General features: G+C 47.0%; 1 protein-coding gene and 1 long non-coding RNA gene across 2 annotated transcripts in view; one reads left to right on the forward strand and one right to left on the reverse strand.

Annotated features, from left to right (window-relative positions):
- Window positions 1–17,331, reverse strand: part of LOC307208838 (epidermal differentiation-specific protein-like) — a 73,551-nt gene extending 56,220 nt beyond the window's left edge. The window contains exon 1 of the mRNA XM_079963833.1: window positions 17,318–17,331. The gene's annotated coding sequence lies outside the window, so the exon portion shown is untranslated. The remainder of the gene's footprint in view (window positions 1–17,317) is intronic.
- The window catches only part of LOC307209225, a 247,000-nt gene that overhangs the window by 138,832 nt on the left and 83,500 nt on the right, over window positions 1–24,668 (forward strand). The window contains exon 2 of the long non-coding RNA XR_013835443.1: window positions 21,033–21,379. This is a non-coding gene — a long non-coding RNA (uncharacterized lncRNA). The remainder of the gene's footprint in view (window positions 1–21,032; window positions 21,380–24,668) is intronic.

Below are 24,668 nucleotides of genomic sequence, written 5' to 3' on the forward strand. Positions count from 1 at the left end.
GCTTATGCGTCCCCACCCGACTCCAACGTGTCCCTTTGGCTCGCTCCCAAGGGACTGTACTGTCGCTTGTACTCCTAACCTTGCCAGGAGCATCCCATCTGCTTAGAGCAGAGGGGTGGGGGGTTTTTTGGACCTGTCAGAGATGGTGTGGCCATCTCGGGCTTAATTCCCTGGCTATTGAATGGGAAAGGAGAAAGCTTGTTCTCCTCTTCCTATCTTTTTTTTAAAAAGGGATGTGCGTTTGTGAGTACGTAAAAAAGGTAACGGTAAAGGATTCCTTGATAGTTAAGTCGAGCCAAACTTGACTATGGAGTTGCGGCGCTGATCTCACTTTCAAGCTGAGGGAGCTGGAGTTTGTCCGCAGACAGCTTTCTGGGTCATATGGCTAGCATGACTAAACCACTTCTGCTGCAACAGGACACTGAGACGGAAACCAGAGCACATGGAAACGCGGGTGGCGCTGTGGTCTAAACCAGTGAGCTTCTTGGGCTTGCTGATTGGAAAGTCGGCGGTTCAAATCCATGTGACGGGGTGAGCATCCATTGCTCTGCCCCAGCTCCTGCCAACCTAGCAGTTCAAAAGCACACCATTTCGGGTAGATAAATACCGTATTTTTTTGCTCTATAAGACGCACTTTTCCCCTCCTAAAATGTAAGGGAAAATGTGTGTGCGTCTTATGGAGCGAATGCAGGCTGCGCAGCGTTCCCTCTCGCTGTTCTAGCTTCTGCCTTCATCCCGCTGCCCTGCGGAGGCTTCGCACGGCTATCCCTGGCTTTTGCGGGAGGTGGGGGAAGGGACAGAGCACACGGCTTTGTCCCTTCCCCCACCTCCCAGAAAAGCCCCCAAGAGCCGCGTTCCCTTTAAAGAGCGTGCGGCTCTTGCAGGAGGTGAGGGGAAAGCCAGGAGGCTTGCTTTCACTGAAGCCAGGAGGGCAAGAGGGATCGGTGCGCACCGATCCTGCTTGCTCTCCTGGCTTCAGGGACAGCCGCAAAGCCTCCTGAGTGAAGATGGAGGAGTACTCCCTCTTCGTTCAGGAGGCTTTGCGTTTCTTTCTTATTTATTGTTTTCCTCCCCTAAAAACTAAGTGCGTCTTATGGTCCGGTGCGTCTAATGGAGCGAAAAATACGGTAGGTATCACTGCGGCGGGAAAGTAAAGGGCAGTGGCGTAGCGTGGGTTGTCAGCACCCGGGGCAAGGCAAGTAATTTGCGCCCCCTAACCCGTGGATTTGCGCCCCCTAACCCGTGGATTTGCCCTAACCCCAGATGTTGCGCCCGGTGCGGCCGGCCCCCCCTGCACCCCCCACGCTACGCCACTGGTAAAGGGTGTTTCCGTGCGCTCTGGCTTCTGTCACGGTGTTTCATTGCACCAGAAGCAGTTTAGTCATGCTGGCCACATGACCTGGAAATCTGCCTGTGGACAAACGCCGGAAAGTGAGATGAGCGCCACAACCCCATAGTTGCCTTTGACTGAATTTAACCATTCAGGGGTTCTTTACCTTTACCTGTGAGTAGGTAGGTATAGGGGACAAGCCTGTCTGAAAACCAACCACACACTAACCTGGAAACTTGCCCCTTATTCCTGGATGTGGGGAGGCGGGGCCATGCTTGCCAGTACTCCATAGTAAAGGAACTCTGCACATGTTCAGAGACACTTTCTACTACGCCATACATTCTAGGGCCAAAGCCTACCAGCTTGAGCCTGGCAGGGTAGGGCACTACATTATTTGCAGAGCTACTTTGTTATTTTTTAATGAGACTTCTGAGATGGCTTAGGGCAGAGAGGCGCCTAGAATTAAGGAACACACCTTCAAGACTGAAGGTACATTCTTTCACCTTTGGTGGACGTGCCCAAAGATTAAGACCTTTTGGGAGATGATCTATAATGAAATGAAAAAGGTATTTAAATATACCATCCAGAAGAAACCAGAGGCCTTTCTCTTGGGCATGGTCGGCCAATTGGTGCTAAAGGAGGATAGAACTTTCTTTATGTACGCCACAACAGCAGCAAGAATACTTATCGCAAAGTATTGGAAAACACAAGATCTACCCACCCGGGAAGAATGGCAGATGAAGGTGATGGACTACATGGAACTGGTTGAGATGACTGGCAGAATCCGAGACCAAGGAGAAGAGTCGGTGGAAGAAGATTGGAAAAAATTTAACGTTTATCTTCAGAAATATTGTAAAATTAAGGAATGTTAGAAAGATGTTGGAATAGAATTATGTGGTTTTAGCAGAAAAGATATAAAGGATTAAGCAAAAATGAATTGGTGAAAGAAGAGAATGCAAAATCACAACATATTAAGATAAATTATTAAGATAAAAACAAAGCTGGAAAGGATTTGCTGAAATATCTAACTGAATTAGAATACAAAAATGGGAGGTGTGAGGAGGTCAAGGAAGTAAGTGAATGAAAGCAAGTGATGTTTGATCTGTTATATATATATATATATATATATATATATATATAATTGTTTGTATTTTTTCTGTTTTTTATTTTTTTATTTTTTTCTCTTTGTAATCTTTAAAATTTGAATAATTTGAATAAATATTATTTTTAAAAAAATAGAATTAAGGAACACACTTTCAGCCCAGGACTTAGTTTTCACAAACAGAACTCAGCTCACAATCCTGTTATGCAAAAATCCCCATCTCCACCACCACCACTCGAAAAACGTTTCTTCATCTTAGCAGCCTAATTTAGGAAGAATTGTTGTTGTTGTTGTTAAACAATTGGGAGTTGGAAACCCTTGGTGATCTACTGCAAAGTGCCCAGAGATCTCAATCTTGCTTCTGCCCACTCCTGCTCTAACGGACCAGCCTTCACTGTAAACATTTGCAGATGTGTGCAGGTAAGGCGTGGAAAACAACAGGGCAAGCAAGACTAGACTTATCCCAAGACAAAATCAGTTCAGACCCCAGAGGGCAACACCCGCATCCCTGCCCAGGTCTCTAGCACGCATCTTTCCAAGCTTGTGTATCCAGATTCGAAAAAGATAGGCTATTTCTCCCAGAAAAAATATTCCCTTTTTACAAAAAATTATTACAATAGCCATCTTTCCAATCCTCAGCTGTGGAGGCTAATCTTAAAGAGGCAATTTCTCACATTTGAGCTGTTTTAAGAACTCTCAGGTGGATAACATCTCAACCCAGCAATTTGTTTTGTTATCATTTGTCAATAAGGCCTAGAACTTTGTCTCTTGTCACAACTGTTTGTCTCAGTTCCCTTGCCTGAGACAGTTAGTTCAGGTGGCTCTGCCTGAGGCGGCCCATCCCATTTCGCCACCTGAGGTGAAACAGGAATTGCCGCCCCCTGTCCACCACGGCGCCCCAGTTCTCACTGAACTCGGCAGGAGCCAGGGTGCTCCTCAAAGCGCTGCCGCTCAGCTCCTCTGCCCAGGGAAGAGGAATGAGTGGCAACGCTGGACCCCAAAATGCCCCCCTCTTGGTGGTGTAAATGGGTGTGCAGAGTGCCACCTCTTGCAGTGGGTAGGCTGTCTCTGGGTCCTGCCCTCAGGGCCGGATTTAGATTTGATGAGGCCCTAAGCTACTGAAGGTAATGGGGCCCTTTATATTTTCAGCTGTCCTTTGTCAACAACAAATTGTCGCTGTTTTTGTGTTGAATATAGGCTGTATGATAATTTATGGACCTAATAGGTATCTAAAACCATTTGCACATGTTGCCCTGCAAACAGACCATGCAGAATGTAGGCACCCTATATCTAGAAATGAGCAAACCAGTGATATTTTAGGGAGCAGGCTAGCAGGCGGGGGCCATGACTTACATCCTAGGAGCCTACACAACACAAAACACTGTTGCTGTATGTAGGCTTTAGTTTATTTGTTTTTTTATCTTATATTTTGGGGATATACATCCAGTTCTGTTTTCCTTTAATGGGGGGGGGGCAAGAGAGTGGGGCCCTAAGGCATAGCTTGTTTAGCTTATACATAAATCCGTACTGTATTCTTTTATGTCCCTTTGTTCCTTTATTCATGGGGCTGGAACAACTCTCTTACAAGAAAAGGCTACGTCATTTTAGGGTTTTTTAGTCAAGGGGGCATGTAGAGACGGAGCTCACTGACGTGAACTCGCCTCTCCCATACAGTCGCTGGCATGTCTGGGAAATGGTACAACATTGCCTGAACACTAGAAATTTGTTTTCAAGCACTTTGCTTAGTCATAGTACCAGTAAAGTGGGATGCAATGTTTTGCATCGGTGCTGGGCAAGGTCAAAAGGGTATCTGAAAGGATCTTCCGTGATCTAGCAAAACAAGTCAAAGATGCAACTGAAAGCCGATAAAATCAATAGGAATTTCACCATTGACATAAGCAGGATGTGAACTTTGAGCAATGTTATGTTCCTATCCCCCTCCCTTACCTTGTTTGTGGAGAAAGCAAGGAGGTGTGGAAACCTTTAAGATCCTTTTAACTATGGAAACTGTTGAGGCTCACACACAGCTCAATTAAAAAGTGGTCAGTGGTTCAATTCACGTTGGTGAAAAGAGCTGAGATTTGAAAACAGAGCAGTTGTGAGTAGGAAACTTGTAGAAGATGGCAATTATTCCAACCTAGGGCAAAAGGGTGTTGCTGCAATGTACAACCACAAAAACAATAGCTTACACATTTATTCCTCACAATTTCAGAGAAAATATTGTGCTTACGTTGTGCCAGATTTTTTGGATTTTTTAAAATAATGAAGAACTGTTGACATTGAAGTACAGTGGTACCTTGGGTTAAGTACTTAATTCGTTCCGTAGGTCCGTTCTTAACCTGAAACTGTTCTTAACCTGAAGCACCACTTTAGCTAATGGGGCCTCCTGTTGCTGCCGTGCAGCTGGAGCACGATTTCTGTTCTTATCCTGAAACAAAGTTCTTAACCCGAGGTACTATTTCTGGGTTAGCGGAGTCTGTAACCTGAAGCGTATGTAACCTGAAGCGTATGTAACCTGAGGTACCACTGTATTGCAGGAGCCTTGTGTTTTGTTCTGCCCGTTCCTTGGAAATTACTTGGAATAATATATGACAAATTAGATTGTAATCCTAATCCCATTTACCTGGGAGTAAGACCCATGAAATTAATAGGCATTGCTTCTGAGTAGACATGGCTGGGGTTGTACTGTTAATGTCTCTCTCTCCCCCCCCCCAAAAAAAAAAAAATTCTCAGGCTGTAACTCAAATTTACATTTGGGACTCACTCTGGGATAAGCCCCCCCCCCCAGTTGACTTTCCCCATACCCTTTACGACAGAGCCCCACAAACTTGCAACAGAGCTCTCCGTACTTCTGCCTGAAGGCTACTCATTTTTCTAAATTATTCCGGAGCTCTATTCCTCTTTGCAGGGACTGGATTAAAAAGCTCAGCAGGGAGAAAACCCATCTCGCTTTCCCACCCCTCAATTCCCCAGAAGAGCTCCCTAGAATTGGAGGCTAGATGGATGGGACAGGCCCAGCATTCCAGCCCCGGCTTCTGTGATGTCATCAGCTTCTCAGGAAGGATGCGTAGCAGGGAATCGTGCTGGATCATATCTGAAAATGGAGAGAACAAGCACTAGGTGAGGCTCACACAGCCCGGAAGCTAAGAATAGAACAGCACTGGTGGTGGGGTGGAGGGAGGCGGCAGCGGGAGGCACTGCCCCCCTCCATTCCGCCCCCCCCCCAGCCCTGTTCACTCAGCACATACATTCACAGGCAATGCAGCACCTCCCAGCCTTGCCAGATCTGACCTCTCTTTTTCTAACAGGCTCCCCCCTCCTCCTCCCATCCATTACTGGATCAAATAGCGAGAAGCAAGGGAGGCACCTGATGCCATTGAAATGCCAAGCAGAAGTTACTGGGGTAGAGCCTAGTCTTCAGACTGTGGGGGTACAGAAAGTGGATTTAATCTGAAAAGGGCAGGCGGGCATGGAGGTGGTGGTCTTCTGTTAGGGTCTGCACAAGGCTGGATGTGGTCCAGCTGTTTCTCCAGGGATATCTTCAAGGTTGCTTCCGTTATGTTGCGTTTTGTGTTTCTGTTTTTCAAGTTTACATGGTGGGACTCGATGCAGCCAGTCTTTGAGCAGAGATGCATAGGATTGCACTGCTAAGGTGTCTTAGTTATATTTTCCCTTATTTACAAATATACAAGCAGAGCTTAAGGGGAGGCCAGTGGGCGACACTCCAGGGTTCTCCAGAGAGCAGCCTGGTCAACTCCTTCCAGAGTGCATGCCCAATTTCAGCAGACTCCAAGTAGTCAATCAATCAATCAATCAATCAATCAATCAATCAATCAATCAACATTTGCCTCTTCCAAAACAGCCAGTTATTTCTCACCCATACATACAGCTGCTCCCTCAGCTAGAGGTGTATCAACTTTTCCAAGCCCTGATGCCCATCTCGTTCAGAAACACAGGGAGGTTTCCCAGCTTTCAGGAGACCCATCTCCTAACCATTATCTGTCACTGATTAAAAATAAACCCACTGATCCTCCTGCAAACGGCCTAAAAATGGTCATCAGGATTCCATAGCTCATTTAACTTGCATCATGGCGTGTGCCAGTGTAAATGGTGGGATTTTTTTTGTCAGCCACATACTCTCAAATAGAGGCCTGGTGACTGACAGGGCATTTTCTACTTTGGAACAGAACGTATGTTGGTGTTGCCTGGATTTTAAACCCAGCCTAGCTTTTCTCCTGGCGGTGTGCAGTTGTACTACCTATGGTGCCAGTGCAACCCTGGAGGGCTGGATTGTGAACCTGCCAGTCCTTCAAGGGCCATTTGTTTAGTCGTTTAGTCGTGTCCGACTCTTCGTGACCCCATGGACCAGAGCACGCCAGGCACTCCTGTCTTCCACTGCCTCCCACAGCTTGGTCAAACTCATGCTGGTAGCTTCGAGAACACTGTCCAACCATCTCGTCCTCTGTCGTCCCCTTCTCCTTGTGCCCTCCACCTTTCTCAACACCAGGGTCTTTTCCAGGGAGTCTTCTCTTCTCATGAGGTGGCCAAAGTATTCATAGAATTATAGAGTTGGAAGAGACCACAAGGGCCATCGAGTCCAACCCCCTGCCAAGCAGGAAACACCATCAGAGCACTCCTGACATATGGTTGTCAAGCCTCTGCTTAAAGACCTCCAAAGAAGGAGACTCCACCACACTCCTTGGCAGCAAATTCCACTGTCGAACAGCTCTTACTGTCAGGAAGTTCTTCCTAATGTTTAGGTGGAATCTTCTTTCTTGTAGCTTGGAACCATTGCTCCGTGTCCGCTTTTCTGGAGCAGCAGAAAACAACCTTTCTCCCTCCTCTATGTGACATCCTTTTATATATTTGAACATGGCTATCATATCACCCCTTAACCTCGTCTTCTCCAGGCTAAACATGCCCAGCTCCCTTAGCCGTTCCTCATAAGGCATCGTTTCCAGGCCTTTGACCATTTTGGTTGCCCTCCTCTGGACACGTTCCAGTTTGTCAGTGTCCTTCTTGAACTGTGGTGCCCAGAACTGGACACAGTACTCCAGGTGAGGTCTGACCAGAGCAGAATACAGTGGCACTATTACTTCCCTTGATCTAGATGCTATACTCCTATTGATGCAGCCCAGAATTGCATTGGCCTTTTTAGCTGCCGCGTCACACTGTTGGCTCATGTCAAGTTTGTGGTCAACCAAGACTCCTAGATCCTTTTCACATGTACTGCTCTCAAGCCAGGTGTCACCCATCTTGTATTTGTGCCTCTCATTTTTTTTTTTTTTGGCCAAGTGCAATACTTTACATTTCTCCCTGTTAAAATTCATCTTGTTTGTTTTGGCCCAGTTCTCTAATCTGTCAAGGTCGTTTTGAAGTGTGATTCTGTCCTCTGGGGTGTTAGCCACCCCTCCCAGTTTGGTGTCATCTGCAAATTTGATCAGGATGCCCTTGAGTCTATCATCCAAGTCGTTGATAAAGATGTTGAATAAGACCGGGCCCAAGACAGAACCCTGTGGCACCCCACTAGTCACTCTTCTCCAGGATGAAGAGGAACCATTGATGAGCACCCTTTGGGTTTGGTCAGTCAGCCAGTTACAAATCCACTGAGTGGTAGCATAGTCAAGTCCGCATTTTACCAGCTTCTTTACAAGAATATCATGGGGCACCTTGTCAAATGCCTTGCTGAAATCAAGGTAGGCTACATCCACTGCATTCCCTTCATCTACCAGGCTTGTAATTCTGTCAAAAAACGAGATCAGGTTAGTCTGACATGACTTATTTTTCAGAAATCCATGCTGACTATTGGTGATCACAGTATTCCTTTCTAGGTGCTCACAGACTGTTTGCTTAATGATCTGCTCCAGAATCTTCCCTGGTATTGATGTCAGACTGACTGGGCGGTAATTATTTGGGTCCTCTCTTTTCCCTTTTTTGAAAATAGGGACAACATTTGCCCTCCTCCAGTCTGCTGGGACTTCGCCTGTTCTGCAGGAATTCTCGAAGATGACTGCCAGTGGCTCTATTGGAGCCTCAGCTTGAGGATCTGTCCTTCCAGTGAGCACTCAGGGCTGATTTCCTTAAGAATGGAGAGGTTTGATCTTCTTGCAGTCCATGGGACTCTCAAGAGTCTCCTCCAGCACCATAATTCAAAAGCATCAATTCTTTGGCGATCAGCCTTCTTTATGGTCCAGCTCTCACTTCCATACATCACTACGGGGAAAACCATGGCTTTAACTATACAGACCTTTGTCGGCAAGGTGATGTCTCTGCATTTAAGATGCTGTCATTGCTTTTCAAGGGCCATAGAAATCTCTTTAACCAGGGACACCCAATCAATGTGGGCCAAAAAGCAAGGCACGGGAAGGGCGGGGACTGAGTCCAGCCACTCCATGCAGGGTTCAGTACACTACCCCTGACAGAGGCAGGTGCATGGTAGGTGCTTTGAGGCCAGGGCGCCCAGTGCTGATGTTGTTGTTTCCCTTGAGGCTTGGGGAAGGAGGAGGGAGAGAGGATGGGGCAGAGCTTGCCAGCAGGCAGGTGGCCAGCATGCAGGAGAAGCACATATGTGTGGGGTTGTAAGGGGACACCCGGCCTACTAAAGATAGGAACTGACAGCTGCAGCTTGGGCCAAGCGTTGCCTGTGCGGGGCAGCGGGAGGGGGCAGCTCTCTGCAGCCTATCTTGTGCTGCCTGCGGTGTGCCTGGGCTTTTGCTTATACAGCTGACAGCTGACCAAGGCACCTGCTTCCAGGACGGGTGGGGCCCTGGAGCAGCCAAGCCTCTGCCAGAGCATGAAATGCAAGGAACTGAGGGTCAAGCTACACGTTAAGGGCAGGGCTGGGGTTATTTTACACACATTGCCAGGGCAGGTCCTGGGACCTCTAGTTTAAGCTTGGGACCCCAGAGGGGGAGGCAGGTTTTTTTTTGGGGGGGGGGGCTTTTGCCTAATCTGGATTGGGCTCCTTGTGTGTACAATTTGCAGGTGGGGCGGGTGGTTAGATGACAATTTATGCAGCCCCAGAAGCAGGGGCTTGCAGAGCCAGGCAGAGGCCTGGGCCAGGCAGATAATGTGCCCCTCACTTTTTTTACCCTGGGGATAACTGAAGTCTTATAAATTTCTTTTCTGTGAATTTTTGAATTACGCAGGAAAAATCAAGCAACTTCGCCTTATCGTGGTTTATGTTTATCATTGCTAAACCATTTAGGTGTTCTTGAGCCATTGTTGATTGAAAGAAAGACTAACCGGTAATTCGTTTTAATATATTGAAACTTCTCTCATTGGAGGCCACTGTAGCTGGTAATGATAAGAAAATGCGTAATGCAGTTAGAAGATTTGGAAAAACGTTTTCCAAATTCAAGTTTAGTATTTGATCAGCAATTGTGAATATGCTGACCGAGGCCCCCTTTGGAATCGGAGGCCCGGGCCAAGTGGCCCTTATGGGCCCCCCTCTGTCTGGGGCTGCCCAGGAGAAAGGACAAAAGAGAAGGTGGATTTGAATAAATGTGCACGTGCTAATTTACACATGCATATGCAAATGTAGAAACAATTACTTTAATTTAAGTACAGTAGATGACACAGTTGGGAAGCATGTCTGTGAACCTCTCTCAGATAGGCTCCTGCTTTCTCTCTTCTATGGTTCCTTATTTTTAAACTGGACTAGACACATGTTCAAATAGAGAATGCCTTCAAAGGGAGAGCCGTTCTCTGTAATGCAGGGCACATGGCCAGCAAACCTGGGGTGGGAATGGGTGCTAACTCCCATTTGCTTCCATGAAAGCAATTTTTTCATATGGCAATTGCAAGTGATGGGCGGTGATCCAAACCAGGATCATAGTAGGGGGATAAAGGGCTGAAGCCCTCTGCTTCCCTATGCTAGGGTCCCAATCCAGATCCGAGTCCCAAGTGGTTTATTTTGTGTAAACCAGGGATGGGGAACCTTTGTTCCTCCAGATGCTGTCAAACTACAACTCCCATCAGCCTCAGCAAGCAAGGCCAATGGCTAGGGGTGATGGGAGTTATAGTTCAGTAACATCTGGAGGACCAAAGCTTTCTCATCCCTGGTGTAAACAGGCATGTGAGCAACCCTGCACTTCAAGCAAGGGTGGGGAATCTGTGATTGTTTCTGGATGGTGCTGGCCTTCAACTCTTATAATCATGCTGGATGGGGAATTGGAGTTCAATAATATCAGGAAGGCTTAAAGGTACAGCTATATAGTTAATGTAATGTGCTGTTTGCCCCCCTCCCCCAAAACGCTAAGACTGGCCTTGCTGATAAGGGATAACCAGCCTCAAAACCAACATGCTTAAATCTAGTTAATGCATGAAGGGGTTAACACCATAGAGTAAGCTGTCCTGCCAGGCTTAGAGAGATTACTTCCCTTTACCTCAAAGGAAATGAGTAATCAAGCCTATTGGTCAACCTCCAGTCCGGTTGAGAAGCTCAATGTGTAAAGAGGTTTGAGCTGGTTGCTCCAGCTCAGACCACATGGCTCTCACAAGCCACTCTTGAGTTTCTATACCAATATCTCACCATTTTGTAACTAAGCCAAGCAACCTTTTCTGAAGCACATGAACCTGACCTTTGGAGAGTTTGTAAGTAAATCATTTTTTTAACTTACCAAACGTGTGGGCTTTTTCCTATGCTGGGGGGAGAAGGAAACTTTGCAGCTCACAAGGTCTAGCAGCCTCTATTTTGACTCTTTACGTTGCTGCATCTTTTGTGATTTTAAATCTCTGCTGGGATTTTCTCACCAAAGAGTACTTGCCCCAAACTTGGATCTTGGCATCCAGGACTCCTTTTTATACCTATTTTTTCTTTGAACCAACAGCTAGATCAAAGGTGCCAGGAGTCCAGCAACAAATTCCCGACTGCAAACAAGTAGATGCTTTGGTACACACAAGTTGGCCAAGAAGTTGATCTCCTGACCACAACACTGGACAGTGAAAGGCTTAAAAAATCAATTTATTTTGATCACTGACCAGAGTGCAGGCTTGACATCTCTGCACCCTTCTGTTTTGCCCTCAAGGAGAAGCTCAGAGACATTCCTATATAGCTAATTGTCCAGTCCGTTTGTAAAGCCATCATCACCTTTCATGGGTTCCACAAAATCTTTTATGAAGTACTCTTGCCTGTTCTGAAACTAACATGGTTTTGGAAATAGTTTTTTCTTTGATGGTCCACATAAACTCTGCCTGTCCTCTTCCACCAACAGAAACCCAGGATTTCTGTTATGTAAGTCCTAGCAGACAGCCAACTGCATGTTTCTTTTAAGAGCTGAGTCTCATTTCTGTATGCCCTTCAGTCTTAACGCTTAATAAACATCCTTTAAGTGAAGCTGTTGGGAGCGCTTGGTGTGTTGTGTAACACAGATACTGATCCACCCGCTAGCACCTCACTGCACTGTGATGTGTTATAATGCTTTTAAGGAATAACAAGTCAGGGCCTGGACTGGTAGTGGCTAGCAGACATGACAAGTGTCCCCTCAGCCCTCTTTAGAATTTGTTTAGCTCTGCAGTAGGCCCAGCAGAGGGAATAATCAGGTTTGTTGGCAGGTAACAATGAACAGGACACACTTCCAAGCTGGTTCTTTGGCAAAGAGCAGGGGTCAGCAACCTTTTTCAGCCGTGGGCCGGTCCACTGTCCCTCAGACCATGTGGTGGGCCGGACTATATTTTGAAAAAAAATAATGAACCAATTCCTATGCCCCACAAATAACCCAGAGATGCATTTTCAATAAAAAGCACACGTTCTGCTCATGTAAAAACACCAGGCGGGCCCCACAAATAAACCAGAGATGCGTTTTAAATAAAAGGGCACATCCTACTCATGTAAAAACACGATGATTCCTGGACCGTCTGAGGGCCTGATTGGGAAGGCGATTGGGCCGCATCCAGCCCACGGGCCTTAGGTTGCCTACCCCTGGCAAAGAGACAGGTGAGGTGTGTGCCTGATCATCACAGCTGCATGTATGCAGGTGTATCTATTTATTTAAAGCACTTCGCTCTGATCTTTAGCTGAAAAAACTCCCAGTAGCTCACAAAGATTGGTGGTTAGATGGCTTGAAAAGGAAAGTTGGCAAATTCTTGGGAGGATAGGTTTGCCAGTGGCTGTTGACGCTGGAGAAAACAATCAGGGGAAGGCTCTTCTTTCAGACCCTGCCTGTTGGCTTCCCAGAAACACTGTTGGAAAAGGAATGCTGATCCAAACAGACCTTTGATCACGAATCTTTCTGGGCAGAGGCCTCCTTCTGGGAACCAGCTACTCCCGAGCTTTCGGTTTTGTTTTATTGTAAGTTCTAAGAGGAAAACATATGCACCCTGCTGGAATGAGGCCACCGACCCCTGGCTAAGGAAGCAGATTGTCTTATATGTATGGCGTATATATGTGCGTATGCAGAAACAGTGTGGTGTAGTGGTTAGAGCTTGGGATTAGCGTACTCTTGAGTACCCACAGAAAAAAGCACTAGGGGCATGCAGTTCACCCAAGCGTAATTGGAGTGCAGGCTTCCTCTGTGTAAAAGTTTGCTGTTGTTGTTTTGTTTTGAGGCTCAACACTTTAATGGGAAGATTATTTTTAGTAAAGTGGAACCTTGGTGGTCGATTGCTTCAGAAGCTGAACAATTTGGAACCTGAAAATGAATGCTTCTGTTTTCAAACTTGCGTCGGAAGTTGAATGGCTTCCTAGGCACATTTCTCCATTTTTAAAAAAGGAATTTGCCGACTGAGAATTGTGCCTCAGTTGTTGAACATTTCGGAAGTCGAAGGGTCTTCTGGACTGGATTACTTTCAACAACCGGGGTTCCACTGCATTGCTCCTTAACCATTGCCATCGTTATTTTGAGGCCCAACCGCTGGGAGAGATTATTAGAAGTAGTATTAGTATTTAAACATCAACATTATTATTTTGGGGCCCAGTGCTTCAAAGGGAAGACTGCTGTTCATCGCCATCATTATTTGGAGGCCCAACACTCTAAAGTGAAGCTCTTCATTTCTCTGCCTGGCCTTACAGAAGCCTCCCTTGTCCTCACCGGAGTGTCTTTTGCCAGGCACCCCAGTTAGGCCTGAATGTTTCTGCCTTCAGGAGGCCCTGGGACTGGCAGTGAATAAGCTTCTTTGGGCCTGGAGTGATGGAGGTCAGCAAGCCCTCACGAGTCGGGCCCTCACGTGTCAAGGCAGCTGGACTGTTTGTCCGGGACTCCCGTTTACTCTGTCAACAGGATCAAAGGGCTTGTGTTTGACAAGTGGGAGGAGAGGACAGAGAAGGAAAACATGTCCTTTTGTCCCTCCCTCTGCCCCACAGCCACGGTCGGAGAGGCAAAACGAGAGTCAAGGTGGGAAGAAGAAGGAGAGGAGTGAAAAACACACCCAGATTAATGGTACTCCAAAACACAGCTGGAAAACAGGGCTGTCATTATATTATTATTTCCTGGCAGAGTTCCTGTGTCGTTATAATTGCAGCACGATAGGTGCTGTTTCACCAGCAATACAACTGTGTGCTAATAAAATCTGCATTAAAGAGCCCTGCTTTGTGCAAGAGTAGCCGCCTGAGGTGGTACCCTTCAGCCCAAGTCAAGTACACAGTAGTACCTGAGGCTGTTGAGATATCCTGGCGACTGAGGCAAAGATTCCCGCTGGTTCACCTGCCCCTCCCTGGCCGTAAAAACACAGCAATAATAACAGAGGGATGTGTGTTTCTTTGAATAACCTCTCCCCACTTCTTTTAACGCCTGCCACCAGCGCTGCTTCCTCACTTTCCTGCTGGTGTTGGCATGGCCACCTAGTGGCAGCCGTGCGAATTGAAGAGCGTGACGACAGCCTTAGACTGTTATGTATATAGGAAGATAAGACTGAATTATAGTGACAGTTTTATTAGCAATTCAAGGCCCGTGATCTGATGTGCTGCTAGTAGCTTGCAGCTGGAGCTGTGTTCAAGGCAAAGATCTATGAGCAAGCGAGACACCACTGTGAACTCACCAACATCTCTTCTTCCAGAGTGTAGGAAATGTGGCATCATATTTTTCAGTGAGTCACCTAGATACAGACACTTTAGGTACTGAACTGCATCTTATTCTCATAGACAGACTTAGCCAGGGCACTTTTTCCATATTGCAGGGATGAGACAGCCCCTCATTTTGCCCTTCTGAGCTCTGGGTTGTCTTACTTCCACTGCTACAGAGTGCCAGAGAGGCCCCAGCTTCCCAATCTCTTATTTGGTCATTTGGCTGCGTTTCTCTCAACACGGTGCCCTTCTCTTGGCTGAGCTCCATGATTCGTTACAAATTACTCTGACAATAAAGGCTATCAGTTTAAAGAGTGTCTAAGCTCTTGAGATAGATACACGGGCAGCATGGAGTGGAAGTTAAGCCTCAGTCGTGTCTGCAGAGGAAATGATGTGGGGTACGAAAGCTTGCAAATATTTCTTGGTCCATTTAGAACCTTTTTGGCCCAAAAGCTGCCAGATCTTTTATCTCCTCCCACCGCACCGGCCAACTGTGACAGGTGGGCAGAGCCACCCACGTGTCAATCAACTCACATCACAAAGGCACCAGGCGACTGATAGGTGGATGGACTCGCCCAAGTGTCAGATTTGACCCATGGAGGGAGGGAGGTCTGCTTTGCCAACACATTCATAGAATCATAGAATCATAGAGTTGGAAGAGACCACAAGGGCCATCGAGTCCAACCCCCTGCCAAGCAGGAAACACCATCAGAGCACTCCTGACATATGGTTGTCAAGCCTCTGCTTAAAGACCTCCAAAGAAGGAGACTCCACCACACTCCTTGGCAGCAAATTCCACTGTCGAACAGCTCTTACTGTTAGGAAGTTCTTCCTAATGTTTAGGTGGAATCTTCTTTCTTGTAGTTTGGAGCCATTGCTCCATGTCCGCTTCTCTGGAGCAGCAGAAAACAACCTTTCTCCCTCCTCTATGTGACATCCTTTTATATATTTGAACATGGCTATCATATCACCCCTTAACCTCCTCTTCTCCAGGCTAAACATGCCCAGCTCCCTTAGCCGTTCCTCATGAGGCATCGTTTCCAGGTCTTTGACCATTTTGGTTGCCCTCCTCTGGACACCAATAGGGAATGTGCTGGCTAGCCTGCCACTCATCAGCTGATGAGCAGAGTGTTCAGTCCTGCTCTGTGTAAGGGCCTGAGCAGCTGATGAGTGGTTAAATCCTGCTGCTTTGGCAGTGCACACCACTTCCCTGTGGGAAGCTGGCTGACAGGTGGGTGCATTCAACATTGATGGGAATGCCACTCATCAGCTGACATCACCCAGTGTTTTTTTTGGGTGGGCAGAGGTTCCCCAATTCTTGATTTACAGCATGAGGGGGCAACCTTTTTCCTGCTGAGAGCCACCTTCTTTTGCGAGGGTAATCTTCCAGGTGTTGCATGCCAGCTGTGCAGCCAGAGGCAGGGCAACTAGGGCCAGCCACAAGTGTGTGGGGCCACTCCTTACTTCTCTGATACTCCCATTCAGTCCCTCTCTCTTCCTCCCCAGCAAGTCAGTGGAGAGAAAGATCATTCTGTGGCCAGAAGCCTGAACTGATTCTTTGCAGAGAGCTTTTGAAATTGGGCTAAGGGCCGCATAAAATTAGGCCTGAGGGACACAAGATGCCCCATTTGGATTGCGATTTGGTCCCAACGTGTCACCCTCCCCACCAAAACACACTTCAGACGCATTCAACATATTGAGAAGTGGTAATAGTCAAATGATCTGAATTGGTGACGTAACGGAGAATTAAATTAGAACTACACATTATGCTGCAAGGATGGGGTTTCCAACCCTGTGAATTGCTGTGGGGGGGGGGCACTAATGCTTGGGCTGGCCTGATAGCAAAGTGCTGCCTTCCCACCCAAGTCAAGGGACATAGTATCTCATGCTGGTCAAGTTCTCTGGGCCCCTGGGGTGGAAACTGTTTTGGCAGCTGAGGCAAGACAGTAAAGCACCTCTTCGCACTCCCTTATCAGGCAATATTGTAAGATGCATTAAAGGACGACGATTTGGCGCCCTCTGTGACGCCCAGAACCACTGTCTCAGGGGCAGATGTCTCACTCTGCCTAATGGTAGGGACAACTCTCAGTCTAACGTGAAGGCAAAAGAGGTACTGGCAGGGGAGCTTCAGTGAGCAGGAAATGGGGTGATGAACTCTTCTCTTGCACCACCTTCCGCCAATCTGGGTGCCAAGGCTGGCAATGGGCCTGGTTGCTGGTGCTGGGGCACAGCTTGAAGGTATGGGTTGTGGGGAAATGTGGGGAGCAAGGGAAGCATGAAGTATCCATTCCCTATGAACACACCCACAGCCCACATTAGCCTTTCCCTGTATATATGGGTTAGGTTGCCAAGGCAGTGTTCTGTTCGCACCTTAGCCGCCTGCCCATTGTTGCTGATGAAGATCTTTGCCTGACCTGAAATCTTGCAAGCACCTACGCCAGGTTTCTCTAATCCTGGCGATAGATGGCTATGCCGCCCTAAGGTACATAGCAGCCCACAGTGAAAAAGACCCCAGAATAAATCTTGTGTTGTTGGTCAGATGGTGGTGAGAGCAGGGTCCACAGAATATGCCCTGGGATGGCACGTCTGCCTGGCAGTGCCCTTTCGCTCTCAGCTCTCAGTAAGGGCAAGATTGCCCTCTGGTGGCGATGTAGCACACCAGGGGTGGCCCAGGTCTCAACCCTGCCCTTTTTGGGGAGGGGCCAGTGCATGCCACACACTGTTGTAAGACACTTAATTCCTGTGGATGTCAACAGCGGCTTAGGAGGGCTTTCCCGGTTACATAAATGATGGGCTCCTGCAGTTCAACCACATTGTTTTGCAACACTTGAAAGAGGTTGGTGTGTGTGTGTAAAGTGGTAGATGTGCTCTTAGGAAACGGAACTTGCCGAGACGACCACACAAAGCCCTCTCGAAAAGGTACAACCTGCACCAGCCTTCGCTCACCTGGTGCCTTCCAGGTGATTGGGTTACAACTCCCACCATCCAGAGCCTGCATGGGCTGGTGGTAGCTGTGATCCAAAACACCTTCAGGGCATCAGGTGGGCAAAAGCTGATCTACACTCTATAAATAACACCGTCACATAAGGGGGAAAACTTTCACAAACGGTTTTGTTCAACCGCCACGCAAGGAACAAAACTCACAAACAGAAGCATCACACAAAATCACCAATGTTTTTATTTATTTGTGTGTAGCTTAAGTGAGCTACATTTGAGTTGTCTTAATGGAGAACTTAAAGGAATGGGGTGCATGGATAGCTCTTAGAAACACCAAAGCTGCACTCCTAGGAACAGAAGCAAACAGCTCTGGCCCCCAGCCTAATCTGTTTTGCTTCTTCAATGCTGAAACCCACTTAAAGACTCCTCCTAGATGTTTGGTACCAGGGAATCCAAATAGTGCCTCCCTCTTGGAGATATATATACCGTATATGCTGAATAATTGATATTGTGATTACCTAAAATACCTTGCCTGAGACAAGCTGTATATAACCATCTCTAACATTAGGGCTGGCTCCGGCATGCAATACTGGTTTTCCCTCGGAAGGATCATGTGCAGTCTTGTGTAGATATCCAAAAATCCACACACACACCCCCAACCACTTGAAAATTGCCAAGCATCTTGGTGGAGCACTTAAAATGATTTTTCTACCTGCTGTAGCAATTGTAATGCACTATGCTAGATGCTGTGTGATACAATTAAAAAACAATATGAGGATTTAATAGGACAGCCTTCTATCCACAGACATGCCACAGACCACCTGAATGAATCTTGCTCACCAATGGTGGTCCACGGACCAGTTTTGGAACCCCCTGCCCTAGAATTAGCTGTGCTTCTTACACTGTTAAGTGGCCATAGATTCCCTGTGGGGGACAGAAGTACCCCGAGAAGGAGAAAAGGCAGCCTAACCCTGTTTTCATTCACCCAAGCAAATGGAAAGTGGAGAATTTATCCTCTTTTCTGTTTTCCCTTGTGGGAAGGACTGTGGGAACTGTGGATTCCCCTTCACAGAGTTACAGTTCCCAGTACCTTAAACTACTGGGATTATTTGGGGGTAGGTCATGTGCTTTAAATGTGTGTTGGCTGTGCTTTATAAACATATGGCATGGGTCTGACTTTTGGCTGCTTTCTCAGTATGACAAATGTAGTTGCTAGAGGGCTGGACTAGTTCCAGGGAGAGCAGAGTTCGAATCCTCACTCAGCCATGAAACTCAATGGGTGACCTTGGGCCAGTCAGTCGCTACCTTGCAGGGTTTTGTTTTGTTTTTAAGGAAAAAATGGGGAGGAAGAGAACCATGCTTGCCACCTTGAGCTCCTTGGAGGAAGGGTGGATATATATATGTGATAAATAAGTAAAAATAAGCAAAAGGGTTAAAAACCATTTGTACTTTGCTCCTTTAACATCGTGTTCATCTCTCTCTCCCTCTTCCGCTCCCCACTTGTTTTATTTTGCTTAACATTTAATACGAACTATTCAAAACCTTGCTCGTGGCTTTGTGACATTTTGATTACTCCCTTCAAAGATATAACCTTATCGTGGTTTATGGATTCCCTGCCCCTACTACAATGGTCCAACATGGCGACCTGCGGTGTTTGTTTTGATGTGCACTGACAGTTATTTTTAGCTTTGTTGCTTCACGTGCTTCAGATATTTGAGTTGTTTTGTTTCCTTCTGCTTGCACTGCCACCGCCAAGAGGTCAAGGGTGTCAGCAGTGGACGCCCTCTCTGGCGAGCCTTTGGGTTATGGGCTTCCTGTTGCTATTTCTCTTTTGTTTCAAGGAACACTTGGAGGAAATGCCTTTTGCGAAAGGAGACCAAATCACACTGCCAGAAGGGAAATTCCTTAGGGGGTGGCAACACATACTCCCCCTGCTGGCTGAGCTAGTAAACACCCCACCAAACCATCCACAGAGGACAATTTTGAGGTGATAATCTGGGTCATTGCTCCTCTTCACCCTCTAAGTCCTTCCTCCCTTCAGCAGTTCTTTGATGTGAAGATTTTAGGATTTTGGCTGCAGTCCAAGCACACACTTGCTTGGAAGCAAGCCGCAGTGAACTCAGTGGAACTTACTGCCATGCAGCTATAAACAGAACCAGGCTGTGTGTTTGTGAGGTGAATTAACTAATTTCTCAGGCTCCCAGTGATAATCAAAACGGCAATTGCAAAAGCAGACTGCCAAAGTTTGAAGGAGAAAGCTACTTAAGGTCAGTTTCACCAGGTTTGACATTCCAGCTTAGCTATTCCTGCTTGCAGCTTCTTCACCAGTTCCATGTTAGATCTTTCCATGTGACTACATTACTTTGGTGTGCTACAGCTCCTAACTCTGTGGGCAGAAGTGGGCATGATGAAAGGTGGGCAGACAGTCAAGCAGTACATCTTAGCAGAGGCTCATTCCTGGTCTCCCTCTTTCACGGGAACAGTTATTGGAAGGGTGGTGTGGTGGACCAAACCTCCTCATGTGGACAAGGTCCTCCTTTGTATTCTTCGGCCTCTCAATGTGTTTCATCTCCAATTCTACCTCCTTATCTTAGCAACCTTAGCCATTTCTTTTCCCCACCTCCTTTTTAAGCCCTCCTTGCTGCCCTGACTAGGAAGGAGCCTGGACTAGGAAAAGGGTGGAGAACACAGCAGAGGTTCTGGCCGAAGTTCTTGGTGCTGACCTAGAGATGTAAGGAGCAAATACATTTGGACATACCTACTTAAGGGAGACAGAAAACTGAGTGTGAAGGGATCAGCAAGCTTTTTGAGCAGGGGGCCGGTCCACTGTCCCTCAGACCTTGTTAGGGGCCGGACTATATTTGTTTTTTGGGGGGAAATGAACGAATTCCTATGCCTCACAAATCACCCAGAGATGCATTTTAAATAAAAGGGCACTTTCTACTCATGTAAAAACACCAGGCAGGCCCCACAAACAACCCAGAGATGCATTTTAAATAAAAGGGCACATTCTACTCATGTAAAAACACGCTGATTCCTGGACCATCTGCGGGCCAGATTGAGAAGGCGATTGGGCCGGATCCAGCCCCCGGGCCTTAGTTTGCCTACCCATGATGAAGAGGAACAATGCCCCAAATACCACATCCAAATTGTCCTCAGTTTGGTGGGGTGTTATTAGCTTAATCAGCAGGGGGCAGTGTGTGTTGCCACCTCTAAGGAATCTCTCTTCTGGAAGCTCTTTGATAGGAATGTTTTGGGATTTTGGCTGCAGTCCAAACAGTGCTTGCTGGGGCGTAAACTGCAGTGGTGGAACTTCCTGCCATGCAACTATAAACAGAACTTCATATTATGGAAGAAGCCTGGTAGAGTGGAGTGTGCTCTTTAAAGTGAGGCCTGCTTCCACAGTGCAATATGAGAGGTGGTGGATGGGGTTATCTTGACACATTAATACACTAGTCAGTCAGTTTCTAGGTTTGCAAACCAGAATCACATCAGAATCAAACCAGAATCACATCAGAATCAAACCAGAATCACATCTCTCTTCATTCACACAGGGGAGAATTGCTGAGTAAATGGAACTCCAGATACATCATTTAGTTGTTTGTAAGTTGCTCTGGGCAAAATAAAGCGGCCAACAGATTTAATAAATAATAAAGTAATAGGGGACGCGGGTGGCACTGTGGGTTAAACCACAGAGCCTAGGACTTGCCAGTTAGAAGGTCGGTGGTTTGAATCCCCGCGACAGGGTGAGCTCCCATTGCTCGGTCCCTGCTCCTGCAAACCTAGCAGTTCGAAAGCACGTCAAAGTGGATAAATAGGTACCACTCCGGTGGGAAGGAAAACGGCATTTCCGTGTGCTGCTCTGGTTCGCCAGAAGCGGCTTAGTCATGCTGGCCACATGACCCAGAAGCTGTACACCGGCTCCCTCAGCCAATAAAGCGAGATGAGTGCCGCAACCCCAGAGTCGGCCACGACTGGACCTAATGGTCAGGGGTCCCTTTACCTTTACGTTAAAGTAATAATAATCACAGTAGCAAATGACATCACAGGTGGACAAAGGACAGGCATTACAGTGAGTACCAAAGCTACATTGCTATAAAGCTGTGTGAAATGTTAGACAGCTCTTCTCCTTTCCTTGGTTAGAGATGTTTTGCAGCAGAAAGGTGTTTTGTGTGTGTTTTTTGGGGGAAGCATTTAACCCTTCACCTGCTGGCCACCTTTTACTCCCACCCCTGTTCCTTTTACTCCTGCTATGGTTCTGCACCTGCATTTACCTTCTGAAGATAATTATTCTTTGCCCAATCCTATGGACAGGAAAGTATGCTCAGTTTACTGCATGTATGTCTGCCTGCAATAAAGAGATTATTGGAAAGTTACCAATGCTCACAACCCTAACTTTATACCAGGCAGAAGAAAATTGTTTCAAAAGTCAAAGGTATTAAATGAACGCAGGTTTTTCATTGGTTTGAAAGAAGTGCAAGAATGGATTTGTGTGTGCATCGCTTGTGAATGTTCGCAATAAACAGAGCAGTTTGGAAGCAGGTTCTTCCAGGACTCGCTAGATGGCACCAGCGCTTCATCCTGGCCGAAGTATTGCTGTGTTTTCTAAGAATTAAGAGCCAATACAGTACTGCAATAGCAGCAGTCGTCATAAAAGCCTATCAATAATGCATGGAGGATGCTTTGTAATTTTTTGTGTGTGTCTGGTCATTTCATTACAAAAATATTGTGGCATTTCCTGCATGATGCAGCAATACGCACACACCCCAGCTGAAATAAAACCACAGAATTGGACAACCCTTTTGAAATTATTTGTCATTGAAGGAGATTCTGGGTGTTTGAGCGGGAAGAAGATATTTACAGGAAAAGTCACTTGATCCATGTAGCTGGAAAAGCCCTTTTACTGTTTTCCATCCAGAGTGCAGCCATTCCCTCTACACACCAAGGGATTCTGTTACCGGCCTGACTGAGATCACATTGCCACTGCCAAGGTGGGGGTAAGCAGGTGGGGCATAATATGGATTTAAGGATAACGTCGGGCCCTGCAGATCAATGTCTCAATGCAACATCATTGCAAATCCTCTCAGGAATCCCAAACCCATACGATCCCCACAGGATAGCTGGCGCAAGTCACAGGACATTCCTTCGTATTTGACTTCTGGACCGTAGACGTTCAGCCTCTTGGTGTGTTTCATCTACAATTATGTCTCCTTATCTTAGCAATTTATCCCCCCCCCCCAAATTTTGTGACCTTGAGGAGGAAGAAGCCTGGAAGTGGAGTGGGGTGTTGCTCCCTCAGTGGCGAAAACCCCCCTGCTGGTGCTCACTGGTAGGGCAGAGGGGCTGAGACTCCAACAGTAAAGGTAAAGGGACCCCTGACCACTAGGTCCAGTCGTGGCTGACTCTGGGGTTGTGGTCTCATCTTGCTTTATTGGCCGAGGGAGCTAGCAGACAGCTTCTGGGTCATGTGGCCAGCATGACTAAGTCGCTTCTGGCGAACCACAGCAGTGCACGGAAACACCATTTACTTTCCCGCCGGAGCAGTGTCTATTTGCACTTTGACATGCTTTTGAACTGCTAGGTTGGCAGGAGCAGGGACCGAGCAACGGGAGCTCACCCCGTTGCGGGGATTCGAACAGCCGACCTTCTGATCAGCAAGTCCTAGGCTCTGTGGTTTACCCCACAGCGCCACGAGCGGCCATACGCCATTTTCGACAGACAAATCCCGGCTACGTCTGCGAAATTCTGGACATATGGCAGCCGCCCCCCGTCCCCTCAGAGCAACAACTCTCAGAGAGGTTTAACAGTTCTGCCCTTTCCCCAGGGAGCCAGGAATTGTAGCTCTGTGAGGGGAACAGGGGGGTCTTCTAGCAACACAGAGCTCCCTTAAGAAACTACAGGGTTATTTGGGAGACAGATTAAATTCATATGATACAGCTCTAAATGTACGACACAGATGGGGCCTAAATGTGTCTGACCTGCTTTTTAACCTCAAAGCACTGGTCCCTTCCTCTCACAAGCAAGAAGGCAGGCTACAGCTACGCAGTGGCATGAGGAAAGCTTTCTGCAGAACCTCAGAGAAGCATGCCGTTCCCTTTCTTCCTTTCCATCCTTCCAGGGCTGAGTCTGAGCACAGGAAACAGGTTCCCCTCGCTGCAGGAGCAGGGTAACAACTATTTCACTTACAGCGAGGAGTTAAAGTACAAAGGCAGAAGGGTTATTTTCCTGTGCAGAGGATATTAGAATTGAAGAGGAGGAGAGTGGAGTGCTTTTGAATGGTATAACACAGACTCCGTATCCCAACAATGCTTACAAGTTTCCAAGGGCAGCATAGTGTATGTGGGGGAAGCATCTGTAGAATTGCAAGCTTTGTGTGGGGGGGGAGCATTTGTGAAATTGCATGCATTTGTGGAATCTGGGCTCCATGGAAGGCATTGTATGGAGACCAGGCACCAGGGAACAGTGTGGAGAGCTGTACAGGAGGGCTTGTGGGGAATTTAGAGAGAGGTGTCGTGGGAGACTGTAAATTACAATGTGACCTTACTGCAGCAGCACTTGGTACAGGTAGCACATTGCAACAAACGTGAAGTGCATTCATTGAGAGGGAGAGATGGTGTTTGACATCAGCAGCAAATTTCAAAACACTGTAGTTGTGGTGGGGCTGACCGAAAAGGTTGAATTTCCCTGAATAGACTGCTTTCTAGCTGAGGAATGCCCATACTGATCAGCACTGAGCACCCACTCTAGCATTTACAATCTAGGCAGAATGTACAAGGCAGGAATAGTCTGCAGGAGAAAAGCTGGGTGCGTTTTTGGTGAGCAATGTGTCCTTGCTGAGAATCCGAAATGAAATCAGCCACAAGCAATTCTTTAAGGATCAAACGCAGTTGGAATTTTAAAAAAACTGACTTTTGAGACGCATACCCTTGATCTCTTATCGCCCTCTCAAGGCTCATGAAAAATTGACTAGGTGAAGAATCATCACAGTACAGCGAAGCTAACCAGTGTCACGCAGCTAGGAAGTGAGGCTTTTCCTCCTCCGAAAATGTATTAAGCCCCTCTGTCTTCTGTCCCTGGGTTTGGCTACGTAAATTAACTTCGGCTGACATTGTGAAGCAGTAATTGCAAGTATGTTTGTTAAAAGCTTGCAGCCACATCAAGGACAACTAGACTGCACGTCTGCATAATTTGCAGCCACAGCTCTGATATGGCAGGAAACGTCAAGGTAAATCTCATGCATCTTAAATCGAATGCAGAATGGCACAGTGCAAACTAGTGCCAACATTGTTCTAGATAAC

This window comes from Podarcis cretensis, assembly GCF_951804945.1.
Source record: "Podarcis cretensis genome assembly, chromosome: 2".
Lineage (NCBI taxonomy): Eukaryota > Metazoa > Chordata > Lepidosauria > Squamata > Lacertidae > Podarcis > Podarcis cretensis.